The sequence below is a fragment of the Chrysemys picta genome, chromosome 1, assembly GCF_011386835.1.
Source record: "Chrysemys picta bellii isolate R12L10 chromosome 1, ASM1138683v2, whole genome shotgun sequence".
In the NCBI taxonomy this organism is placed as follows: domain Eukaryota; kingdom Metazoa; phylum Chordata; order Testudines; family Emydidae; genus Chrysemys; species Chrysemys picta.
Window position 1 is genome coordinate 95,292,094 of NC_088791.1, and position 26,607 is coordinate 95,318,700.

General features: G+C 50.4%; 1 protein-coding gene across 5 annotated transcripts in view; it reads left to right on the forward strand.

Moving 5' to 3' along the window:
- Positions 1-26,607, forward strand: part of ELFN2 (extracellular leucine rich repeat and fibronectin type III domain containing 2) — a 57,577-nt gene that overhangs the window by 19,185 nt on the left and 11,785 nt on the right. Inside the window, exons 2-3 of one of the 5 annotated variants that reach the window (XM_065581455.1) lie at positions 494-680; positions 19,324-19,372. The exons of 2 other annotated variants lie outside the window; for them this stretch is intronic. The gene's annotated coding sequence lies outside the window, so the exon portion shown is untranslated. The remainder of the gene's footprint in view (positions 1-493; positions 681-19,323; positions 19,373-26,607) is intronic. 2 more of the 5 variants (XM_042843571.2, XM_065581472.1) reach the window with 2 other exon arrangements.

Here is a 26,607-nt window from a genome sequence, read left to right on the forward strand (position 1 = left end):
GTGTGCATGTGCACAGTAAGTTGGTGTGTGGGATTACGAGCGTGCCTGTGTGTATGGGGGTGTAGTTATACTTTGCCCCTGTGAGTATCAATCAGACAGCAGACCCTCCCTGTTCCCACCCTGCCAGGTGCTGGCTCACTCCTATCACTGGTGGGACTGCTCAGGCCTTAGGATAAAGGCCACGTTCTCCTCCATGCTTCAAGGCTCTTTCCCTCAGACCGTCTGTCTGCCCCTCTGTCTATGTCCGCTTGTCTCTTCCCATGAGCGCTGACATGCCCCTGCTAGGTTACACCCTGCACTGCCTGTGGACTCAGCAGCTGTGCATCTCACTCCTCTCTCTGTGTCTTATGCGCGCGCGCACACACACACACACTCTCTCTCTCTCTCTGGATATTCATCTGTGGTATATTCGGTTGCCATTGGAAACCTAAGAAAGAAGTGTATATCCCCTTCAAGTCTTAGGCTGTTTTTCCCCCCTCCCCGTTCCTTGCAGAAGGCGAAGACTTTTGCAATGAAACTGTGGCAGCTTCGGTCCATCAAAGAGCTGGAGCGATGAGCCACCGCCTGCTCTTCTGTGTGATTGAAAGAGTCCGTTCTATAGCTCTGAGGGGAGGGAGGGGGCGCGGATGTACCTGCCCCTATTTCCACGCACCCCAGCATTCAAAGCACAGCATACCGAGGTAAGAAAACCTAACTGTGTGTCTCTCTCTCTGTGTCACTCGGTCCCCAGAGGTGGGGGTGGGAAGGCTGAGTTTCTGCAACATTGTTGATTGAATCTATGCTTAAACTGATACCCGTGGTTAGGGGCTGATGCCACCCCCGATCGCAGCGCTGCATGCATGGCACGGGAGGGGCCTTTTGCAAATCTGTAGGAAGAAGCTGTGCAGGTTTGCTGCATGTAATCCGGAGCTTTCTGCCTCCCCCTCCTCCCCACATATGCCTCTCTCTCTCTTCCTCTGTCTCCCCCCAGCTCCCCTCTCCCTCCATTTCTCGGTGGAAGGGACAGAGATTTTTACATTGCTCAGAAAAGAGGTAGGGTGCAGTCTATGGTGCAGCCACCTTCTGTCCCTGTGCACCCTCGCGTGATGTTAGGGGTGCACTTGGCTACTGGAGAAGCATCTCACAGCAATGTACTGAGGGGTGTTGTACTGCAGGAGGTGCTGTCCCAGCATGGCATTGGGCGGGGGGGAGAGAGGGCTTTGGAGGTCACTGTCCATCTAAACTGCAATGTTCTCTTGCTCTCCATACTGCAGCATGGCATTAGGGCTCACGGGTGGAGGCGCCGTCCTCCATCATGTCTGGGCGCTCCATCTCTTAGAACACCAGATTGATCCTAGGAGGCCTCCTGGAGCTGGGGATAGAGCTTGGGCACATTCCATCTCTGAGCAGCCCAGCATTGCTTTTGCAGGTGGTGTGGTGCTGACAATGCTGTCTGTTACTACCTAGACCATGCTCCTTCTCCTGCACCCCGGCACAGGGATGAGGGATCTTGTGCTGTGCTTCATATCTGGGCATGCTCCAGTGCCCCAGAACAGAATGGGGAGTGGCACTGTCCTGCTGCTGGGGCTGACCTTCATCACCAGACCCTGACCTATTCCCCATGGAGCTATGGCGTGCAACGCTCCTGGGAGTCATGCCCTCATTAGCTGGATGGGCTCCCATCTCCCAGGGCAGATGCCAGGGGCTGCTGTGTTGCTGGGAGATCCGTCCTTCGTATCCCATCCCACGGCCCATCTTGCTTGGAGTTGTGGGACCCAGAGATACTAGTGGCACTGTTTCCGGCTTGGCAATGGGCTGCGCCATGCTGAGGGAGTTGTTGTCCCTAGCGTGGCACTGCGGTAGGAAGGGGGTGTTGAGTTGTTATCTTTCATGGCTTCCAACTCCCAACAGGCTCTTGCAGAATGAGGGGGAACTGTGTGGCTAGACCCACAGCCCTTACGGTGTGATGCTGAAAGTGCTGTTCCTACTCTGGTGGTAGGAAGCACTGTGCCTGTGACACTAGAGGGCGCCCTGTGGCTGAATGAAGGAACTGTCCCCATGGCGCTAGGGTCCCCCTGTGGCTGAAGGGACTGTCCTCGTGGCGCTAGGGGTGCCCTGCGGCTGTAGGGACTGTCCCCGTGCTGCTAGGGGTCGCGCTGCGGCTGTAGGGACTGTCCCTGTGGCGCTAGGGGTGCCCTTCGGCTAACGGGACTTTCCTTGTGGTGCTAGGGTGCGCCTTGCGGCTGAAGGGACTGTCCCCGTGCTGCTAGGGGGTGCCCTGCGGCTATAGAGACTGTCCCTGTGGCGCTAGGGGGCGCCCTGTGGCTGTAGGGACTGTCCCCGTGGCGCTAGGAGGCGCCTTGCGGCTGAAGGGACTGTGCCTGTGGCCTAGGGGGCGCCCTGTGGCTGTAGGGACTGTCCCCGTGGTGCTAGGGGGCGCCCTGCAGCTGAAGGGACTGTCCTCGTGGTGCTGGGGGCGCCCTGCGGGTGAATGAAGGGACTGTCCCCATGGCGCTAGGGGTCCCCTTGCAGCTGTAGGGACTGTCCCTGTGGTGCTAGGGGGCGCCATGCGGGTGACGGGACTGTCCCCGTGGCTCTAGGGCGCCCTGCGGTTAAATGAAGGGACTGTCCCCGTGGTGCTATGGTCCCAGCTGGATTAGACCAATGTGCTGCTGGAGGTGATATCCCAAGCATGGCACTTGGGGGGCGTCATGCTGCAGGAGAGGCTGTGCCTGTGTGACACCAGGGGATGCTCTGCTGTTGGAGGTAATATCCCCAGCACGACACTAGTGGGCACTGTGCTGCATGAGGGGCTGTCCATATCTTAAACCCATTTCATCTCCCCACTGCTGATGGATGAGCCTTTAGTTATGGTTCACTATATTTCCTCTGTGTATGTGTGTGTGGGTTTATGTGCTACATGAGCCCAGTCCCTTTCTACACTCCCCTTATCATAGACAGCCTCTCAGCACCCCCCCTCCAAACCCAGCCCCACCCTAGCTACACAGTGCTCAGCCTTCAATGTGTATTTGATGGGTATGTTCTCCTTGCATATATCATGAGCACCTTCAACCCTGGCTTTTCTCTTCAGTAGATCCCGTCCCCATCAGCATTCACCTTCCCCACTTTAAGCCCCCTTGGCTCATGTGGAATGGGAGGGGCTTTCATTAATGCGTGGGATGTCTGTGAATTTTCTCACAGGCTGACAATATTTCCAGGCGATCTTTCCTCCAGATCCGTCTGGTTCACACTTTTCTAGAGGGTGATGACTTTATTGCTGATATGTTGTTGTTCTCTGTCTGGGGCGTGAGCGGGGTGGGACGTAGGAGTGAGCACAGAGCTCTCTGCTATGGATATAATTTCTTTTGGTCACAAAAAGCCAGCTCCCTGTGAGGTGGAAAATCAGAAGCCGTTCAGTGCCGGTCAAATGACACAGCCTCCTGGGGCACTGCTTTGGCAGTGACTCAGCGAGAAGAGCGCCTCATCCTGAGTCTTGCAGACCACTGCCTGTAGCACCACTCACCCCAGGGCTATGTGGGCCGTCAGAACGACTGCCTCCTGCTGGGCTGTGGACACCACCTTCGGTAGCTCTGCATCCTCTAGTACCCGGCTGGGGTATTGGGGTCAGCGCTGAGCGGGGGGCAGTTTCCCCTGCCTTTCTATGAGCTCGGCTTAGCTGTGTTGGAAACGGAGCAAAACATGTGCAATGAAGGGTTAAATGCCGAGCAGCTGTATTTAAGCTAGCAGGTTATGTCTGGTGCGTGGGAGGCAAGTGGGAAGTTGGGAGGTAGAAGGGCTGGAACACACAGGCCCTGGGAATTGTGGGATAGCATTGGTGGACTGTCCAGACTTGAGCCTGGCATCACATGCTTTAGCTACGTCCCAAAAGTGGGCAGGCTGAGACATTCACAGCAGCAGAACACGGGCTCGCGCTATGCCCCCAGTTGAGTCAGCAAGCCTGTGTTCTGAGGTACATGTCTCAAGGCTTTATGTGTGGATGGTAGGGGCATCTTGGCTTAAACCTGTATTAGAGCCCACGTCAGACCTTCACCTTAGAGAGAAGAGCATTTCCTGCTGGATTACAGAAATACCTCCCCTTGGGCTTTCCCCGAAGGGCTGGACAGCGAGAGAGAGTTGTGCTGCCCCAATGAGGGACCCCGAATCCTGCTGACAGGTGGGGGTCAGGGATGTCTTCTCCACTTCAGCTGAGGGGAGTCCCTTTGGCAATTGCTACTCAGAAGGGAAAGCAATGCAAGTGTTGACTATAGGGGGGACACCATCAATCTCCCTTTATACCCCAAGGCCAGAAGGTTGGGGATGGTGTCTCCAGTATGCGCCCACCGCTCGGGTGAGGTAGGAGGTAGAGGCCTGGAATCAGTTCCCTCAGTGAAGTCAGGAGACAGCATGAAGTACTGGAAGGAATGAGGGTTTGGGAGCCAGACACTCCTGAGTTCCGCTCTCTGCTCTGGGAAGTCCCTTACCTGGGGGGGGGGGGGGAAACAACCTCTCCGTGCCTCAGTTTCCCCATCTGTGACATAGGGATGGCAATGACTGGCTTACATGTGAAGCTTTGGTAATGTCTGCAAAGTATGAAAGCTGTGGGAAAGGGGACGATGAACAAGAGAGGTGGCTGCTTCCCCCTCCAGGAAACTGAATTGGGTGGCACCATCCTGGGTAAGGGGGTTGCAGCTGGGGTGTGGAGGAGAATCCTTAATGGAAAGACTGCTGTGTGCCAGGGCTGAAGCAGCAAGACTCTCAAGCCACTGTTTGTTTGCAGAGAGAAAGGGAGTTTGTGGCCTTGCACTTTGGAAACAGAATGAGAATTCACTGGCGATGGACAGACGTCTTATCTGGGTCTAACGGAGCGGGCGTGCGGTATGTGCACCTGGGGAGCCGGTGGAGGGCATGACTGGAGCTTTGCTAACCCTGTCCCACACACGCTGTTGGGGATGCAGAGCATGGGACTGCGATACACCCGGGGACAGAGCCACACATAACGGAGAGAGAGAAAGTACCCACCCAGGGAGAAGGACACGGTGGGAGAGAAAGTTACAGGGAGTGGAAGGGAGAGGAACATGGGGAAAGGGGGAGAGAAAGGGAGAAAGGCCTAGTGATGGGAAAAAAAGAGAGACAGAAAAATACACAGCAGAGAGAGAGGGGGAGTGAAACAGAGAAGGAAGCGGAGCGCTACGCGGCAGAGGGAAGGGGAGTGAAAGGAAGAGGCAGATACCTAGTGAAGAGGCAGCAGTATAACAAAAGGAGGGAAGGATTGAGAAGAAGAGAGAAAGAACAAGAGAAAAGGAAGGAAGAGAGAGAGAAAGAGAGAACCATGTCGCCTCAGGGAGGTGAGGCCATGGACCGCCTTGGTGAGAGGTCCAGTGTGGGGGTCAGTTATCCATTTCTCCCCACATTGCACAAAGATTACAGTTGGGAGGCAGATGGCAGCCCAGTAGTTTTACCCAACAGCCTTTGTACTGGAGACACCAGCTTATGTGATCAGGAAAGTGCCGTATCGTCCAAGAATGCAATTAGTAGTGAGCGGGATGAGACTCTGAATCTGCGCCATTGGCCTCTCCCAGGCATCTCCCCAGCTCGGAGAGTTTATGGGAATCTCCTGAGACTCCAGGCAGCTGGTTCTAATCCTGCTTCTTCTGTTCAGTCCCTTGTCCTGTGCTCTGAGTACAGAGGTCGGAGGCATTGCTGGCAGACCCCTCCCTAATGTCCTCTGCTGTGCCTGCTCATTGTCTCAAAGGAAATTTCAGCAAATAATCAACAAGCAGAGTAAAGTAGTCAGTGAAACTCAGAGGAGAAAGACCCCCCCCCTCCCCCGCCATATTTGATATTGCAATGAAGTGGCTAGGATGTGTGTTCAAGCTGCCCTTTACTGGATGGAATCAGAACCGTCCAACTGTGTGTCAAAGACCATAACAGCTAGTGGAGATTCTCCTTTAGCGCATGTGGCAAGGGCCTGGGATTTTGGAGCAGGACCAAGTCCTGTCTCTCATGGTGCCGTGAAATCCTGCCTTACCGTGATGTGTAGCATAGTGACAACTGTGAAGTGAGTGGCTCCGGCTTGCTGGCCACAGATTTGCCTCAATATGTGTGAACAGCTGCTTCTGTGCTTCCAGACAGCTCCCAGAGAATAGATAGGGCCACAGTCCCAGGCTGGCTGGCCCTTTGAGGCAAGCTGGGCTCAGCCATCAGCCTCACTGGTAAGCTATGGGCTAATTAGTGACCCCAGCAGGGGGTAATGGGGTTTAATGAGACAGACTGACCCTAGCTGTGATGATGAAGCAGGGAGAGCTGGGAACACAGTGCAGGAAGGAAGAACAAGGGAGTTCCCCTGAGGAAGTCAAGCTGAGGCACCCACAGGGAGCAGGATAGGCTCCTGCCAGGATGTGGGGATGCCCTGAATTAAGGCCTGGAGACACCCACAGGAGCAGGGTATGTGCCTGTGGGAGAGCCATGAGATAGGGTCTACAAAGAACAGGGAGATTCTCAGACGTAAACTGCTGGAGTCCCCAGCCACGGGAAGCAGTGGGGGAATCCTGCTGGGGAAGAAGTGGTTCAAGGGAACCTGTGCTGGGGCCAGAAAGCAGAGGATTTCAGTCGAGCCCGAGAGGGGCAGAACTATAAGTGAGGACATTGTGAACTTTAAGTTGGACCTCTCCAGTTACCCCGGAAGGAGAGTGAACTGTTACGTGACTTGGCCTGAAGGCTGAGCCACAGAAGGAGTTGGGAGAAGACCCTGGCTGGGACTAGCCATCGTGAGGCAAAGGGAATCAGAGAAAAGTCCCCTGCAATGCCACATCCGGGGACAAGGGGGCGTCGTGAGGTGAGGACTCGTGTACTGCCACATTAACACACATCATCAGGGTCTACAGTGGATGGTTGATTATGCAAGCACATGGTCACAAACACCCACAGCCGTGTGTGTGTGGTTGGCTTCCTGCAGGAGCAGGTGGTAATCAGACATGCAAACCCAGGTGTTCTGGTGGCTTGCACCCTGGGGATTATTTTACACATGTGTGCTTTAGCATGTGTGTATTAGCCTGATCTGATCCCCAGGACCCTTTGAAGTTAGTACGAGCAATGAGAAGGCAGTGAGCAGTGCTGGCATTGAGAGAGGGTACTTGGATAATGGGGCTTCTTATTTGAGTTCCCAGCATTTCCCATCCTATTTTATGTCTCTTGGCTGATTCAGAGCTGAAAGGCAATCAATGGAGCTAACAGCTCTGCATTGTTCATCTCCCTCTCTGATTTACTCCTTTTCATCCTCTCTGGGTTTCATCTCCTCCCAGGTTCACACAGCCCTCAGCATTCAGGTCAGTTTCTTTTCACTGAGCCCTGGACTGTAGATAGTCAAACCTTTGCTCCCCAGCCCTGAAACCTCCAGTGAGGGGGCCAGGGTCAGGCTGGAGCTCACTAGGAGGCAACACCCAAGCAGGTAAAGAGAGCGAGGCAAGTTTGGGATGGAGGTTATGCGGGGAAATCCATACTGATCACCCTCAAATGCTTTGTGCGTTTAAAGTGACTCAGTGTCCCAGTCTCAAGGATGTCGCTGAGAAGCTAAATGATTCCTCTTGTGTCAGTCTTCACAGCTGGGAATATTGGGGAGATTTCTACCGCAGACCTGTTCTTGCCCAGTAACAAAGACGAGGAACTTTCAGATACGGAGGTGTGAGGAGATGATGTGCTGGAACAAACTGATAATTTAAAAATCAGTGTCACCAGGCCCAGATGGTGCATCCAAGAGTTCAGAGGAGCTTAGGTATGAAGTCGCTGAGCTGCTAACAAAAACATGCAATCTCTCATTAATGACAGCCACGGTAGCAAATGTTGTACCTATATTTAAAGAAGGCTTTAGTGGTGATCCGGGGAATTATAGACCAGTGAGCTTTACAGCTGTACCTGGCAAATTGGTTGAAACAACAATAAAAAGCTATGTTGATAATATCTGGAAGATGTTGATCTGATAGGGTCTAACCAGAACAATTTCTGCAAAGCAAAACTGGGTCTCCCTAATCTCTTAGAATTCTTTAAGTGTGTCAATAAAGTAGTGGATAAAGGAGAACAGGTTGACAATTTATTTAGATTTTCAAAAGGCCTTTGACACACAAGACTACTAAAGAAGCATGGGATGAGAGGCCAAATATTGGCATGGTCATTAACTGGCTGGGAGACTAAATCAAGGAATAGGATTAAATGATCAGTTTTCATCATGGCAGAAGGTTAAGAGTGGGGGAACCTCATGGTTCCGTACGACATCCTGCATTGTTTTAATATATTAATGATCTGGAAAGAGGTAGTGAGGTGGAAGACATTTGCAGGTGGCACAAAGTTATTTAAGTTAGTCTGGACCAGAGAGGGCTGTGAGGAACTTCAGAGAGACCTAACCAAGCTAGGTGAATGGGCAACGCAATGGCAAATGGAATTCAGTGTTGATAAATGCAAAGTAATGCACAATGGAGCGGAAGATCTAAACTACTCATGCACCTCATCAGGTTCTAAATTAACTGTGTCAACCCACAAAAGGGACCGTGGCTTCATTGTAGACAGTTAAACGAAAACCTCCGCTCAATATGCAGATGCGTTCAAAAAATCGAACAGGATGTTAGGCTGCGTAAGGAATGGACTAGAGAATAATACAGAAAACATTATACTTTATATAAGTCAGTGGTGCAGCCTCCTCTGGAATACCGTATGCAGTGCTGGTCACCCCGTCTCACAAAGGACCGTGTAGAATTAGAGGGGGTTCAGCGGATGCTCCAGGGTCTGGAAGCTCTTTCATATGAAGAACGGTTGAGATTGTTCACCTCTAAAAGGGAGATCAATAAAGAGGGATATGATTCAACTCTATAAAGCAGTGACTGGTCTGGAGATGGTAGCTCGGGAGCTTCTGTTCTCCCTGTCCCATCCCACAAGAGCAAGGGCCATGCAATGAAACTGAAGGGTGGCAAATTCAAAACCGATAAAGGAAATACTTTTTCACACAGTGCACCATTAGACTGCTGCTCTTCTTGGGGCACGCAGGACTGTGAGCCACCTTGTTGCCAGCAGCTTCCAGCTTGAGGGCGTCTTGCCTGTGCCAACTGGGTGTTAGCTCCTAACACAGTCAGCCTGTCAGCCTCTCAGGCGCTCTCCTCTGGGCTGTATGGGCCCTGCCTTTGCCCAGCAGGTGACTATAAATGCTCCCCGCCTCTGAGCCTTCGAAGTATCCTCCTGTGGTGTCCAGCCCCTTATCACTGGATACCCCCAGAAATCCCAGGCTCTCCATTCCCAAGGGAAGAGTGTACCCCAGTTTAGCAGTTTTACCTTAGCTCACTGCTCTCGTGGGTGACCGGGCAACAAAATGGCAGATGAAATTCAGTGTTGATAAATACAAAGTAATGCACATTGGAAAACATTAATCCCAGCTACACACATAAAATGATGGTGTCTAAATTGGCTATTACCACTCAAGGAAGAGATCTTGGAGTCATTGTGGATAGTTGTCTGAAAACATCCACTCAGTGTGCAGCGGCAGTCAAAAAAGCGAACAGAATGTTGGGCATCATTAAGAAAGGGATAGATAATAAGACCGAAAATATCATACTGACTCTATATAAATCCATGGTACGCCCACAGCTTGAATACTGCGTGCAGGTGTGGTTGCCCCATCTCAAAAAAGATACATTGGAATTGGGAAAGGTTCAGAAAAGGGCAGCAAAACTGATTAGGGGTATGGCTGCTCAGCGCCTTCTAGCCAAAGGGAAATAGATTCTTAGGACCCTCTTGTACTCCTCTCTCTTTACCCCTCGTTTGGATTCCATACACTGAAGTACCTTGCTCTGTAGGAGCTCCCTGATTCTTTGATGACTCACTCAGAGTTGCTTCCATTGGAAGTGTAAAGGGATCAGACCTAAGCGTCAATATCTCACCTTTTCAAGAGGTTAAAGGCTCCGATACCACTGGAGGTAACTTTGGAATGCTTAGAAATGTCCATTATAGCACCCTGAATCTCTGGGGCTGAGACACGACTGCATCACCTCTATATTACAGCACCCAGGAACCTCTGGGATTGAGACCAGGTGGTTTCACCTCTGCTATATGCCTGCATCCAGCATGTTCAGGGCCAAGGGATAAAGTTGGCCACCTTTGGTATATTACAGCACCTAGAAACCTCCATCAGCAACTCACCGCACCTGCTCCTCTCCTCTTTATCACAGTGTCCAGGAGCCCCCTGCACTGAGACATAAGTGGATGATCTCTGCTCTATTACAGTACTGGGAATCTGCAGCATTGTGACAGGACTGCATCATCTTTGCCTTGTTGGGAACCTCAAGCACTATGATGCGGTTGCATCCCCTCTGCTATATCAAAGCAGCAAGGAACCCCTGGCACTAAGAGAGAGCTGCATCGCTTCCACTATTTGACAGCGTCTGGGAACCTCCAACACCAAGCGACTGTGACAGCATGTCTGCTCTTGTATATTAGTGCATCTGGGAACCTCTAGCCCTGAGCCATCGCTGCAGGAATACAGCACAGCACCTGGGAACAGCTTCTGCCTGGACACCACAGTGGCTGGAGCTTACAGTCAGAAGGGGGATATCTTGATCGTCCCATTGTGATCCTGGCATTTAGAATGTACAAATTAATTTCTAAAACGCCCCAGAGAAGAAGAGTTTGTCATGTTACAAACCTGACTTGTAGATTCCGGGGAAAATCCTAAAAGCTTTTGGTAATAGAGGTTTTAGTGAGTTTAATGCCGATGGAATTAAAAGTCTCTAGGCACTCGCAGCGAATGGATTTACATCAGGGAGATTAGGAAAGGGAAAACGTTATTGGTGTCCAGGAAACTCAGGGGAGCAGCTGTCAGCTGGTTTAGATGGAAAGTTCCCCAGCAGACAGGCATGCTGTCATTCACAGCGGTTGCACTCAGTTTCATACATACACACTCACATACGCACACACACGCATTTGTGCCCAATCCTCAGCTGGGCACTGGTTTACATTGTTCTACATGTACGTATGCAGGCATGTTGATATCCACACGTGCCTATGCACACTCGCAGGATAATACATTTTCTGCTTTGTGCATGCATACATGCTCACAGGTGATGCTTGTCATGCGGATAAACTCTGATGGATCTGAATTGACACTCACAGACACACCTCTGTGTGTGTACTCACATACTAGTCTCTGCACTGACATGCTTATATGGACATGGGCTCACTCAAGCCCACACAGGCACCCACCAAAATAAGCAATCACACTCGTGTGCACAAGTGCTCACACACCCTCCATGCCTTGCACCAACTGGGGCAGACACATGCTCACACATATGCTAATACACTCTCCCACACATGTACATGAATATTCCCTCTGGTGCACCAACTCTGAGAGCAAGAGTGTAAGTAGGTGTCCTTACAATCTCCGATGCATGTGAAGGCACTCCTGGGGGCCCGTGGCCTCCAAAATACACACATACATGTTGCACAGATATATGCACTACACAAGTGCACACAGCACAGTCTCCTCCCACAGGGACCTGCATTCTCACCTCGCCTTGGAAAATGCGCCTGCCAAATGGGCAAGCAGATGCAAACAGTAGCACCTGCCCATTTCCCAGCCGTGTTTCTAGGGGGACCTTGGAGATTTGGGCCTTGCATTCCTTTCTGGAGCTGGGTGTTGGGAGAGCCATGACAGTGTTGCCAGTCAGGAGAACAAGAGTAACATAGCTTACGGAAGGAGGCAGGGAAGGGGGGTGATCGAGAGGCTCAAGGTTCCATTGAAGAGTTTTCGGCCTTGGCTGCAGAAGCAGGGAAAATGTGGGGCTGGTTTCTCTCCCTCCCCTTCTGTTGTCGTTTCTCTCCTGACTCCTCTCTGTCTGTTGACATGCTGTGTTGTGTGCAGAGATGCAGGTTAATGCTGGGTGGCTTTTCCTTAAGTGAGGGGTTCTCAAGTGGAGGAGTAGCTTCAATCCCACTTCAAAGATCTTTATCTCCTCTCCAGTCTGGGAGAGTTGGCTGGGAGATCAGAGAGGATTTGCTGATGCAGAGAGCTCCCCTCACTAGGCAGAGGCAGGGAAAGAGAGAGATTCCTAACCAGGCAGAGTCCAGGGAGCAGAGAATGGGGTGCTGCTAACTGGTAGGCCCACCCAGGTCAGTGGGGTGTCTGTGTTTCCTGTTGGGGCGGTGGCAGGAGCTCTGTCTCACTGGTGCTATCCCTTGGGTCAGTGCGGTGTGTACTGCGAGGAATAGGTTAGGATGCTTTGCACCCCTGCGGGGATGCATGGAGGTACCCTGTCCCCTGGTATTCCCCTCCTAGCTCAGCACGGTGTTTCCTTTGAGAGCATCTGGGGTCTCCTATGAGGCATTGCTGGGAGAATCCATCTCCTGTAACACCACCACTCACAACAAAGAGGGAACTTCACCTGTTCCAATACACTGAACAGACATGCAACACAACACGCCTGTGGGACAGGGGAGGTGGCATAGAGAGGCAAAGGGACTTGCCCAAGTCACACAGCGAGACAGTAGCACCAATGGGAATAGAACCCAGGGGTCCTGACTCCTAGACCCTCTGCTTCCCAGTGACTCTGGGGCTGTTACTACAGGGATATTGTTTGCTGGGGCAGTAGGTAGTTCCCTCTGAGGGAAGCATTGGGATGCCAAGCATCTCCTGGAGCTAGGGCTGCCCTGTCCATGATACAGTCCTGCCCCGTCATAGGTGGATGCGTTGGGGTGCTTTCTCTGGAAGGAGAGAGAGAAAGAGGTGGAGGGGGAGAGAAAGCAAAGGACATGGAGAGACTGGCTAATCCTGGAGTCTCCCCAAAGGGCGGGCACTCGTTGTAGGGGCTGCTGGAGCCAGGGCGCGGATGAAGCGTTGTGTGTGAAGGAGAGAATGGGGCTGCTAATGGTGCAATGCTGAGCAATGAGGAGGTGGGGCAGGTAGCCATTTTCCTAGCACGCTGAGGCTTCATCACCAGCTCAGACTCGTTAGCTGGGAGATTCGGCTCTAAGAAAACAGCATGCTTTTTAAATAAAGCCGAGATTTGAATGTGCAGATGTTACAATGGAAATTGGGGGTGGCCGCAGCAGCGAGTGGCCATGTCTGGGAAGGGACGGCTGGTGCACCAGGGCTAGCCCGATGGCATGGGCCATATCCTCAGCTGGTGTAAATTACATTGGCTGTAATGCAGTGATGCCCTCTGACACCCCGAGGGGGTCCAGCCTGGCATCCCTAGGAGGTGGCTGCAGGAGGTGGCTGGGCTGGCTTAGCCACATTCAAGGTCCTGGCCCATCAGAACATAGTGTGGCCCCCACTGGAGTCAACGAGAGCTGCTTGTGGGGAGCCTCTAGGCTAGCCCAGGCTGGTTGGGGTTTCTGTCCCACACTGTGGCCTGTTCGGTAGCAGCACTTCACACGTTGCTGTTCATCGCGAGTCAAACTGCACCTCTCAGTCTCAGGTACGTCCAGACTACCCGCCATATCGGGTAGGGTAGCGATCAATTTATCGGGGATTGATATAGACGTGATATATCGATCCCCGAATGCGCTCCCCCTCGACTCTGGAACTCCACCGGAGCAAGCGGCGGTAGCGGAGTCGAGGGGGGAGCCGTGGCAGTCGATCCCACGCCGTGAAGACGGGAGGTAAGTCGGAATAAGATACGTCGACTTCAGCTACGGTATTCCCATGGCTGAAGTTGCATATCTTACATCGACACCACCTCCCCCCCCCCCCCAGTGTAGACCAGGCTATCTCTCTGAGTCAGTTCTCATCTCTTTCGGTTTCTCTCTTGCTCATCTCCCCTTCTCTTTCTCTCCTCCTCCGCCTCTTCTTTCCCTTGTTCTCTCTCTTTCTCTGGGCCTGATCCAAAGCCCATGGAGGACAATGGAAAGTTACACTTTTTTCCTCTCATCTCTCATTGTCTCTCCCCCTCATTCTTTCTCCTTCTGTCCCTAGTGTTCTCTGTCTGTTCTTCTCCTGTCTCTAACTCTGTGCCTATTTAATAGCACTGTGATACTTACCACCAGAGCTGTTTCATAAAGGTTTCCTAGGCTAGGAACGATGGTCTAGTGGCTAGGGCCCTAGACCAGTCATCAGGAGTCCTGGGTTCAATTAGCAGTTCAGCCACAAACTCCCTGTGTGGCCTTGGGTGAGTCACTTAATCCATCCCATATCTCACTTCCCTGTCTGTAAAACTGGAGTCCTAGTGCTTCTCCGCCTCCTGGGATGCTGTGTAGTGCTCAGATGCTCTGGTGACAAAAGCCAGATGGGTGCCTAGATAGACAGGCTGATGTGCCCACGAGCTGGGCTTGCTTTGATTTGTGTGGTTGTGGAACTCATTAGTCATCAGTATTTGGATGAGCGCCAGGCGTCTGTGAAAATGCCTGAGAGTCTCTGAAGTTGCACAGATGATTGTGTGGCAAGCGCTTGATCCGTTACTTGCTATCGTCCCGTTGAAAACGTGTCAGCCATCCAATCGGTGAGCAGAAATAACGCGATGTGATGTGGGCAACCAACCAGCCACACAGCCCTGCCAGTGAAGAGTCAGAGCGCGCAGTTTGCAGACGACCCAGAGGCTAAGAGCACTTTGCCCAAATGCTCTGGAGAATGAGGAAAGCAGAGTCAGGCGGTTATTTGCTCCCCAAAATACAGGGTCTGGTTTCGGAACCAAGCTTAGCGTGACCAGCTCCAGTTGGCATGAGTAGAGTGCTGTCTCTGCCTCTTTTCTTTGTCTCTCTGAGTGTCTCCTCTTTTCTCTGTTTTCCTCTCTTTCCCTCACTTGTGGTCTGTCTCATCTTCCATCTCTCTCTCTGTCCTCACTCCTTCATGCTCTCTCTCCTCCTCTTCATTCTCTGTCTCCTTCCCTCTCTCTCCTCTGTCTCCCCATCTCTGCAAGAGCAGTGGGGACCTATCTTCTGTAACTCATCCCCTGGCATCATACGCCTGGTACCAAACCCCACCGGGCTGCCGGGGGGCTGCACACATCAGAGGCCTGCAACTTGCTTGCTCCGATGTTAGAGTTGCCATGGGAGATGGGAGAACAGGGAAGGAGGAAGAGCCTTCTCTGCAGCCGCAGCCATAGCAGCCAAAACTCCTTAGTTGAGCAGAGAACACCCACTCTTGTCTCCTTCCCCCGGCCCCCCTTCAGAGAGCACACCGCAGAACGCTGCCTTGGAAGACCCCTAATTAGTGTCCCGCGTGTCCTGAACAGAGCCCTTCATTACCACTGATGTGACTGCGGGAGGCACAAATTAGCGTGTGTTTCAGGGTGGGATCAGTGCCAGAAATCCACTCCAGTCCCCTCCCCTCCCCTAAACCCATACTCCCCACTCCCCCCACCCCAGGGATCCTGCCAAGAAGGGGCGTCGCCCCAGAATCCCATTCTCTCGGTTTACTGGGGGGACAGGGGGGAACGGGGGGGAAAGAGAGCGCATGAAAGTAGATTCAAACCAAGAGCAAACAAGGCCTCCCCGCTCCTGGCCGGACGCTGTTTGAAGGGATTGGAAACCCCCTTCCCACTCCCTCCTTTCCCTACATATGTGTGCGCAGGTCGGGGGTCATTACCGGCCCCACGGTGTCTCAGGAAGCCTGTGCCTGAGCTCAGAGGGTGCTAATTAGTGAGAGGACTGATGAGATTAGAAATTAAGTGTTTGTTTTTCTCCTTTCCTGTGGTGTTTTTTTTTTTTTAATTGAGCAGATGGAGAGTTTGGAGTCACAGGATGGGAGGCAGCCAGGAGCCTAATTGGGAGTCGAAAGCCATGTGGGTGTGGGGTGGACAGGAGGCAGCGCCCCCTGACATACACACATACACAATGCTGTGCCAGCCACAACAAACCCTGGCTCTGCCATGCAAAGGCCTCTTGAGTGGGGCATCCCCTCTCTACTTCCCATCCCTCCCCATGCAGTGCTCCCCTAAGGCCTGACCCCCCTGATCCCCAGGCCCTTGCTCTGCTGGACTGAGGGGAATTCAGTCTCCAGCTTCGCTCAGGCCTTGCCTCCTTCTCTACCACATGGGAACCCCGATCCTGCCCCTGGCAGAGTCCCCCTCTGAGGGGAGGGCTGATTCCCCATCACACGAAGGCCCCTTAATATCACTCTGGAAGTGGGTGGAGCCAGTCTCCCCTCTGGCTGGAGCAGATTTGACATTTGGGCTTTGGGCTAGCCCTGCCTCCAGCCCCCAGCGTAGGGGTCTGTTGAGGGCAGGGAGGGGGCATGCCCACATGGCACTGTACCACAACTGTCTTTTGCTCCCAGGGCTCAGAGGGGGCCATGGGAAAGGGAGTGTAAGTGGGAGCAGCCCAGAGGCTGTGTGGGAACGCAGGACGGGGATTCAATTCACTGCTCCGCTTGCTCCCCCTTCGCCGGCCGGGAAGGGTGCTCGGAGGGTGACTGCTCTTGCCTAGCTCCTTCACCCAACGCGGCCTAGGCTGGGAGATCTGTGGCGCCAGGGGGCCAAGAAACAAAGCAGCACTTAACGTTGGTCTCCAGTGTCCCTCTTTGGCGGTGTGTAGCTGGGCGCCCGTTCCGTTCCCTGTGGTCAGAAGGCTGTGTCTTTGTGACAGGCCAGCCTGGAGAAGTGGAGGGGAATTGCTGTGATTATGAGGGCCCTCAGTGGTCCAGCAGGGCTGGGGTGGAGGCAGGGGATGCAGCTGAGGGCTGTAATGGGGGAGGCAGCTCCTGGCTGGGAGAGTTGGCTTTGACTCCCAGATGTGGAACACTTTAGGGGACAGCCTGTCGCTAGTCCAAGCCAGAGCCCTAGTTTCAGGTGCTGAAAGGTGTAAATGGGAGCACGGTGATGCCAGCTGCCTAGCAGAGGGGGAGGGGCTGAGCAGGCACGTGCCACGAACTGCTTGGCATCTCCTGGGAGAGTGAATAGGCTGCGGGCAAACCACGGCCGCCTTTTGGCACAGGTTAGGGATGGGAAATCCCTCTGCTGGCTAAGCTAGCAGGGATGGCCCTCTGGTATTCCTTGTGCTTCAGAGCCCTGAGTTTGAAGCCTGGGACACTCTGTGTCTAAGTGCGTGAAACGAGCTCCAGTAGTCCAGGAGGGCAGGGGGTGCAAGTTAATGGCAAGAATAAAAAGTCAAGGGTGTATCTGTGTGTTCATGTGTATGTGCCTGCGAGTTTGTGCCTGTTGTGTATCTGTTTGTGTCTGTCTGCACGCCGGCGGGTGTGTGGTTGCGTTTCTCAGTGTAGAGGCCGTGTGTCTGTGTTTGTGTTGGTGTGTGTGTGTGTGTGGGGGGGGGCTGTGTGTGTCTGTGTAGGAGTCCATCCCCGCTCCCTTTGTCACCTCGGTGCTCTTCACCACTTTGCCCTGCTCCCCTCCAAACAAATAAGCATGTGGGAACCCAACTCCCGCCCCATTACCACCACATTGCAGCTGGATTCCTGGTTCGGATTCATTGTTCATGTTGCCAAGGCAACAGAAAGCCAGGGAGTAAATGAAAGTATCCTCCCCAGTGCTTAACACCCCCATGCCGCAATGTAATAATGTCAGAGTAGAAATCTGGTTCACACCCCACCCTCCCGCTCCAATTCAACAGAGACCCCTCTGGATACCAATAAAGTGCCTGCCAGAGCCTTCAGTTGATTGAAAGCAGAGAATTAGGTTGGAAGGGGGGGGGAAGCATCTTCACTGTTGAAATGATTAACAGTTTCACCGCTGTTCCCTGCCTTCGCTGCACGAGAAGGGGCCGTGCCCACAAGGATCCATGTTGAACATCAGCGGAATTGTGGTCCTAGCAGAACTGGTTTCTAAGAAGGTTTGGCTGGCCAGCACCATTGGGAACCAGCCTGTGTCAAAACCAGGCTTAAAACCCGTGTTCTTGCTTAACAAAAGTCATCATAGCTCTGGTAAGGATGGGGCCTTAGAGACATGCAGAGAAAGTCAGGACATAATTAGGCCAGGACTAAGACTCCCCTCCAGCTGAGCACAGAAAACCACATGCTGGGATACCTGCTGAGCTCAAAGAGGATCTGTCAGATACACTCTGTGCTGGAGTCAGGCAGAAAAGGGTCTCTCCAACTCTGCTAGCTCCCTGGGAATAATGTATGCCTGCCTGCAATGGGAATACCAGGATTCACCTAGGCGGGGAAGAACCTGAACTAGGCTGCTGTGGTCCCTGGAATGGACTCTGGGGGTAGCCCCTGGGAGGAGGGGAAGAACCTGAATTGAATTTATTGAATGCTTGCTCCAGATCTGGAGCCCCTTAACACCCAGGGGATGATCCTTCCTCTATCACCAGCATGAGAATATGCTGTAGTCCAAACACTGGTTACTTTTCCCAGCTGTGGCCGTCAGTCGTTTCATTAGGAGTCTCAATGAGTCTTTGGCTGGATTTCCCCCAGGAATCCGATTTCAAGGCTCCCTAGTGACTGCTAATGTTTAAATACAGTTTGCCTCAGCACGGCAATGTGATAGCAGGAGTGCTTTGGAGCTGTTAACTCTTCATCTGTCAGAGACCATCCCCGGTGAAAGCCCCTTCCATCTCCGCGTGACAATTGGTGCAAACTGGAAAGAAGATTGGCACGAGTCTCCTGCTTCTAGGCACGCTTAGTTAACAATGTGGTTTAGTGGACCCTGGGTCACCTCACACCCAAGTGAATGGGGAGGCAGCAGAAGTGGCCTATGGAAAAAGGCATAGGGATCATTTGATGATTTAGTTTAGCAGTGTACAACAGCAGCTGTGTAAAAAAAACCACAAACCTATTTCACAAGCATTAATTAACACAAGCGAAGGGGAAAAAACACAACTTTTTAAAGGTTTCACAGAGACTATAAACTGGCAGCACGGGGGGGGGGGATGTAATACATGCAAATTAATGGCATAAATTTTGGGTTACTTTACTTCACAAATGTTAACAAGCTCATAAAAAATATTCTTTCCCAGTTTTCTGTCAATGCGTATTTAATTCTTTCTCTTTTTTTGTTGTTGAAAAGATTGTTTTCAGTATATCACTCCTAAATTAATTTGGATTTCTTTTCTTTTCTTTCTAATTTCTAATGTGCCCATCATCATAATATCTAGGCATGGATGTTGTAATATCTAATCTCTCTCTCTCTAGCAGTCAGTGGGCCTTCAGCCTGGTAATTCCATACACAACACTGCCAATTTCTAAACATACATTTTCTCCTACTACAGGTAGACTAGTGAGGCAAGGAGCAAATTAATGGGACAGCTGAACAGCCTGACTTGTTTACCAACCACTCAAATTGATGTTTGATGCAAGAGGGCATAGAGACAGAGATAAATATATGGGTCGATAGCTGGACTATCCCATGGATTCGCTTCCAAACAGCCATCTCCATCCCTCGTGCTGTAACCCCTCTTTCCACTTCTCTGTTTCCATAGAACTGGAGATAATGAGGGGATTCCAGCTCCTTGCTGAGACCAGGTTACTGTGAGTACTTCCCCCATCTCTGAGGTGTCTCTGCCTCCTGAGTGATTCCTGCTTTGCTTACAGTTAAAACCAAGGGCTTAGAAAACACTTTAGTAGAGCCGTGCAGAAGCCACTCTTGCTGTCCTGCCTCTATCCAAGCCAGCAGGACCACCCCAACCTGTATTGTCAATGTGAATTATAAATTTCAGACCTCAGGCCCATGCTGGTGGCTTGGTGGAGGGAAGTAGAATCTCATTTTGACCTGGAAAACCGAGCTGAGTTGATTGTGGAAATGTCGGGGAATGAACATGGAGCAGGGAGATGTATTTAATGGCAATTCATAGTTTTGGTCACAGTCCTGCTCTTTCACACCCCTGGAGACCTTGTTGACAGTGCTCTGTTTCAGCACCATGGACAGCAGTGCCCTGACCTAACTTCCCTCTTTAAAGGCACATCAGGTGTTTTTGGAACACCATAGGGGAAAGGGGAAGAAGGATGAAATGACAGGCTGGGGTGTCCAGTCAGCAGTAAATGGGAGACTATATTTTTAGAAGCAAGGGAAAGAGAAGAAGAGAGAAAGAAGATGTTGGTGGGTGAATCACTCAAAGGCAAGAGAGAGCACCCAGGCAGGAGGAATCTGTTGTGTTGGGAGATGTGGATAGGATCAGTACGGATCCTTAGAAAGAATAATTTGGGCCCTGGAATGGGACTATGCATGTGGTTAAAGTTGGGCATGTGCTTCAGTGGTTTGCTGATTCAAGGCCCGAAAGTATAAGCAGAGGTAGAGGGAATGAGGACTGGACGATGAGCAAGGGGCATAGTAAGGAATGGATGTGGGCCTTTTATGAGGGCTTTTTGGAGAGGAAGGATGGATTGTGACTGAGGGGATCTAGGTTAAAATTCCCTGCTCCACCACAGACATCCTCTGGGGCTTTAGGTGAGTCACTTAATTTCTTTGTGCCTCAGCTCCCCATCTGTAACATGGGGATAACGATCCTTTATAAATAAAAACAAATAACCCAAGTATGGAGAGACAAAATTAGAAAAGCCAAGGCACAAAACAAGGTGAAACTAGCTAGAGACTTAAGGGTAACAAGAAAACATTCTACAAATGTTACTTACTATGCCCCTATGGAAGCAAGAGGAAGACCAAGCAAGAGGAAGACCTGTTACTCAATGAGGGGGGAAAACAATAACAAAATGTGGAAATAGCAGAAGTGCTAAATTACTTTTTTCTTTTAGTTTTCACCAAAAAGGTTAGTAGTGAGTGGACATCTAACATAGTGAATGCCAGTGAAAATGAGGTAAGATCAGAGGGTTAAATAGGGAGAGTACAAGTTAAAAATTACGTAGACAAGTTAGATGTCTTGAAATCACCAGGGCCTGATGAAATACATCCTAGATACTCAAGGAGCTGACTGAGGAGATATCTGAGCCATTAGCGATTATCTTCAAAAAGTCATGGAAGATGGGAGACATTCCAGAAGACTGGAAAAGGGCAAATATAGTGCCTATTTATAAAAAAGGGAATAAGGACAACTTGGGGAATTACAGACCAGTCAGCTTAACTTCTGTACCTGGAAAGGCAATGGAGCAAATAATTAAGCAATCAATTTGCAGGCACCTAGAAGATAATAAGGTGCTAAGTAACAGTCAGCATGGATTTGTCAAGGACATATCATGTCAAACCAACCTAATAGCTTTCTTTGACAGGGTTACAAGCCTTGTGGATAGGGAGGAAGTGGTAGATGTGGTATATATTGACTTTAGTAAGGCTTTTGATACTGTCTCGCATGACCTTCTCATAAACAAACTAGGGAAATTCAACCTAGATGGAGCTACTATAAGATAGGAGCATAGCTGGTTGAAAAACTGTTCCCAGAGAGTTATCAGTTGTTCACAGTCAAGCTAGAAGGGCATATCAAGTGGGGTCCCACAGGGATTGGTCCTGGGTCCGGTTCTGTTCAGTATCTTCGTCAATTATTTAGATAATGACATAGAGAGTACACTTACAAAATTTGCAGACAATACCAAGCTGGGAGGGGTTGCATGTGCGTTGGAGGATAGTATTGAACTTCAAAATGATCTGGACAAACTGGAGAAATGGTCTGAAATAGGATGAAATTCAATAAGGACAAATGCAATGTTCCTTAGGAAGGAACAATCAATCAGTGGCACACATACAAAATGGGAAATGACTGCCTAGGAAGGAGTACTACGGAAAGGGATCTGGGGGTCATAGTGGATTCCAAGCTAAATATGATTCAACAGTGTAACACTGTTACAAAAACAAACATCATTCTGGGGTGTATTAGCAGGAGTATTGTAAGCAAGACACAAGAAATAATTCTTCTGCTCTACTCCACGCTGATTAGGCCTCAGCTGGAGTATTGTGCCCAGTTCTGGGCTCCACATTTCAGGAAAGATGTGGACAAATTGGAGAAAGTTCAGAGAAGAGCAACAAAAATGATTAAAGGGCTAGAAAACATGATCTGTGAGGGAAGATTGAAAACACTGGGTTTGTTTAGTCTGGAGAAGAGAAGACTGAGGGAGGACATAACAGTTTTCAAGTAAATGAAATGTTGTTACAGAGAGGAGGGAGAAAAATTGTTCTCCTTAATCTCTGAGGAAGGACAAGAAGCAATGGTCTTAAATTGCAGCAAGAGAGGTTTAGGTTGGCCATTAGGAAAAACTTCCTGTCAGAGTGGTTAAGTACTGGAATAAATTGCCTAGGGAGTTTGTGGAATCTCCATCATTGGAGATTTTAAAACAAACATCTGTCAGGGATGGTCTAGATCAGGTGTAGGCAACCTATGGCACCCGTGCCTAAGGCGGCATGCAAGCTGATTTTCAGTGGCACTCACACTGCCTGGGTCCCGGCCACCGGTCCGGGGGGCTCTGCATTTTAATTTAATTTTAAATGAAGCTTCTTAAACATTTTTAAAACCTTATTTACTTTACATACAACAATAGTTTAGTTATATATTATAGACATAGAGAGAGACCTTCTAAAAACATTAAAATGTATGACTGGCACGCAAAACCTTAAATTATAGTGAATAAATGAAGACTCGGCACACCACTTCTGAAAGGTTGCCGACCCCTGTTCTAGATAATACTTAGTCCTGCTTTGAATGCAGGGAACTGGACTAGAAGACCTCTCGAGGTCCCTTCCAGTCGTACGCTTCTATGGTTCTGTGATACCTTTGTTTGTCTTGTGTATTTTGACTGTAGGCTCTTTGGGGGAAGGACTGACTTTTACAATATTTGTACAGTGCCTCGTACAACGGGGCCCTGATCTCAGCTGGGCATTACCATTACTACTACTACATCCAGTAAAGAATGGGAAAAGGTATAGAATAGAGAGTAAGGAGTTGAGAGAGGGCAGAACAGTGGTATAAACCAAAACTAAGGAGGGTTTGAATTTGGGGACCCCTTCTATCTGAATGCCCCAACTTTTGGGTGACTTGCAAAAATAGTTTGGATTCAACCCCTATACCTAAAAACATATACACCAGTCTTATTATTTTATTTCATTATTGATTTATTTTACACTGATCATCTGTTCCTTGGATGGCTTTTGAAAGGAGTGTAGTGTAATGAGTAGACATACGTTATTGTAGGTAGGAAAATGAATAAGCATGTGTTTCTAAGCATAAAGAGAACTGTAATTGCCAACGGGGGGTATGAATCACTGGTTAGGAAAACACTATTATTGGATAAATAAACAAGACTGTATGGAGCAGTGATACTCAGACCTCAGTGGTTCAGGAGCCAAATTAGCAATCAACATGACCCAGAAGCGTCACGGTAGTGTGAAGTCATTGTTTCACTTGCTGTATATATTATTTTCACACCAAAATGACCAAGTATTCCACAATTGGTTAATAACATAGAAAAAGCATCCCGATTGGTTAATAACTTAGATAGGTGAATAATTAAATCACACAGTGTTTTAGTATCATGTGCTGCGAGGAGTCGCAGGAGACACGTTCAAGAGCCACTTGCAGCACCTGAGTCTCAGTCTGAGTATCACTGGCACAGAGCATTGAACAAGGGGATATTACTGAAGAAAAGGAAGATTAAGAAATAAAGGGAATATTTGAATAAGTAACACTGAATAAATGAGGAGATGTTCAGTAAATGAAGTGAACCTGCCCGGGGCTGAAGAGAAAGAAAGAGGGAATGAAGGACAAGGGTCTTTACTCAAATGAGAGGAAGACTATAGAGCAGGGGTTGGCAACCTTTCAGAAGTGGTGTGCTGAGTCTTCATTTATTCACTCTGATTTAAGGTTTCGCGTGCCAGTCATACATTTTAATGTTTTTAGAAGCTGTCTTTCTATAAGTCTATAATATATAACTAAACTATTGTTGTATGTAAAGTAAATAAAGTTTTTAAAATGTTTAAGAAGCTTCATTTAAAATTAAATTAAAATGCAGAGTCCCTGGACCGGTGGCCTGGACCCGGGCAGTGTGAGTGCCATTGAAAATCAGCTCGCATGCTGCCTTCGGCACGTGTGCCATAGGTTGCCTACCCCTGCTATAGAGTGAAGAGGAGGAACATTATTGCAGAATTAGCATAAATGACTGACTGATAGTGTATTGAATTATTCTGATTTTCCTAGAGTAATGGTGCAAATGTGAGAGTTGTTATTCAGTTGAGTATGGGTGGAGTGAATGAATGAATTGTGACTGTACTGATTAGGGGTGAAGTGAATGAGTAACTTGGACTCTACTGAACAGGGGTGAAATGGAGTGGATTGGGGCTGTATTGAGTAGGTGTAGGGAGTAAAGGATGAGTGACTTGTGTTGTGTTGAGTAGGGTTAGAGAAGAGTGAATGAATGGATTGTGGCTGTACAGAGCAGGGGTAAGAAGGACTGGAAGAATAAGTTCAGATGGAGGGGGTGAGTGAGTTTGGGCTGTATGGAGCAGCAGTTATATGAGTGAGTGCATTGGGGCTGTACTGAACAAGGCAGGGAAGTATAACTCTGTGCAGTAGCTCCTTTTTGAAGAGGAAAGAGCCGTCGTTCCGTTCAGTGATAAGTGTTGAGTCAGTCCTGCATGTGGTTTTAGTGAATGGTGGAGCTAGGTGGAGGATTTTGAATGGGTTCAAGGCAATTATCGAGTGAGCTGATGTAGTTCATAGAGAAACAGATCTGGGTGGATAATGGTTGAAGCAGGTGTTAAGTGGGAGAGCCATTCGCTTGGTGAGAGGAGCCCTAGGATTTGTTGGTGGGAGTACCCACTCTGAGAGGGATAGGGTGACTCAGTGCAACTGCTGATTCAGTGGGTGGGTGGCACCACTGGGGTAGGGTTGATACAGACTGATCAGTGAAGCAGTGTGATGTACCTAGGGGACAGTAGAATTAAGTTGCCAAAGCCATCTTGTCTGTATATATGGTGCAAATACAATTCCATTGGCTTCCTTTCCTGGGCTTTCCTACGTGCTGATCCCCCTAATAGATGAGTGGGCTGCCTGGGCTTTCTTATGTGCCCATCATCCTAGTATCTGGGCGCCACTTGTGCTTCTGTTTCTGCCATGTTTACATTCCTGTTTGCAACCCTAGTCTCCTCTGGAAAGACGATAGTAGAAGAAAAAAGAAGATTGAAAGAAACTGATGGAGGGAGAGCGCACCCAGAAAGCCCACCTAAGCACAAAGAAATAACTCCGACGAGCAGGGAGAGTGAGAGAGGGAAGGAAAAAATGACGAGAGAGAGAAATAGAGAGAAATATTCTGGAGTCTAAAAGAAATTACCATACGCTGGGATCCTGTTATTCAACCTAATTTTCAAAGGACTGCAGCTGTCGCGCTGAGATAATCTGTTAATTATAACAGTCATTGTGTTTTGGCAATGGAAGAAAAAACCCAGGCTCTAAAGCAAGTGGAGGTGGGGAGGGAGAGAGGCAAGGCTGTGTCAAAATGCATGTCAGGTGTTAGCTCTCTGGTGGGTGGGGGAGAGTGCTCTCAAGCAGTGCCTAGCTGCTGATGCTGCCCAGGTGTTGAGGATGCAGAGAGGAGGGCTGCATCCCTTTTCTTGGAAGAGGGTGAGTTCAAAGCAAAGGTGCAGCCGTAAGTGTAACCCACTGGCCAAGTGAGCACATGACCACTCCTGTGTGCAGAGCCACAGAGCATAGGTACTTGGCACTGCTCCTGGCGAATCAGAGGTCTGTGCTTTGGAGCCAGAGATCGCAGATTCACTCTGATTTTGGGGGGCAGAGCAAAATGCATGTATCTAGCAACCACGATGAGCAGGACATGTGCAGAGTTGTACCAAGTTTGGGAGCAGTGCCTCTCCCTGTGGGGGGCTGTGCCTGAGTTCAAGATGGATGGGCTATGCAGTTTGCACGCTGCTCTAGAAGGGATGCAATGGGAGTAGGTCTCCTGGATGCAGGCCTCTCACAGGGAACAACAAAGAAGGAACATGAGAGAGGAGTGGGAGTGTCTAGGTCAGGGATTTGCTAGACCTCAGAGCATGGAGTGGGATTTTGAGGGGGAAACAGTGGAGGAATCTGGGCAAGATTCACATATTTGTATCCCACAGACAAGAGCTGTGCTGTGGGAGGAATTGTTTTCAGGGGATGCTGGATTGCAGATAGGCCTTCTCCAGCATGGCGCCACCCTACCACAGCCAGGGCTCCCTGGCCATTCCCTGCTGCAACTCCCCCTCCCCCCACCTGCAGCCAGCGCTGCTTCATTCCCTACAGCGATTCCCCCCCCCCACACTCAGCACTCCTGCCCCGTTCCATCCACAGCCAGCACTCCCACCCCATCCCCCAGTGACTCTCCCCACAGCCAGTGCTCCCACAGTGACCCACCCACTCCACAGCCAGTGCTCCTGCCCTGTTCCCTAAAGCGCCTCTCCCACAGCCAGCGCTCCCACCCTGTTCTCTACAGCAACTCCTGCAGAGCCAGTGCTCCCACCCCGTTCCCTCCAGTGACCCCTGCACAGCCAGCACTCCCATCCCGTTCCACACAGCGATTCCCCCAACCAGTGCTTCCATCCCGTTCCCCACAGTGACCCCTGCACAGCCAGAGCTCCTGCCTCATTCCTTCCAGCAACTTCCCCCGAGCCAGTGCTCCCAACCCTTTCCTTCCAGCGACTCCCCCCGAGCCAGCGCTCCCACCCCATTCTCTACAGCGCCTCTCCCACAGACAGCCCTAGCACCCCATTTCCTACTGCGTACCCCCCACAGGCAGCGCTCCTGTCCCGTTCCCTCCAGCGACCCCCCCCCACAGCCAGCACTCCCATCCCG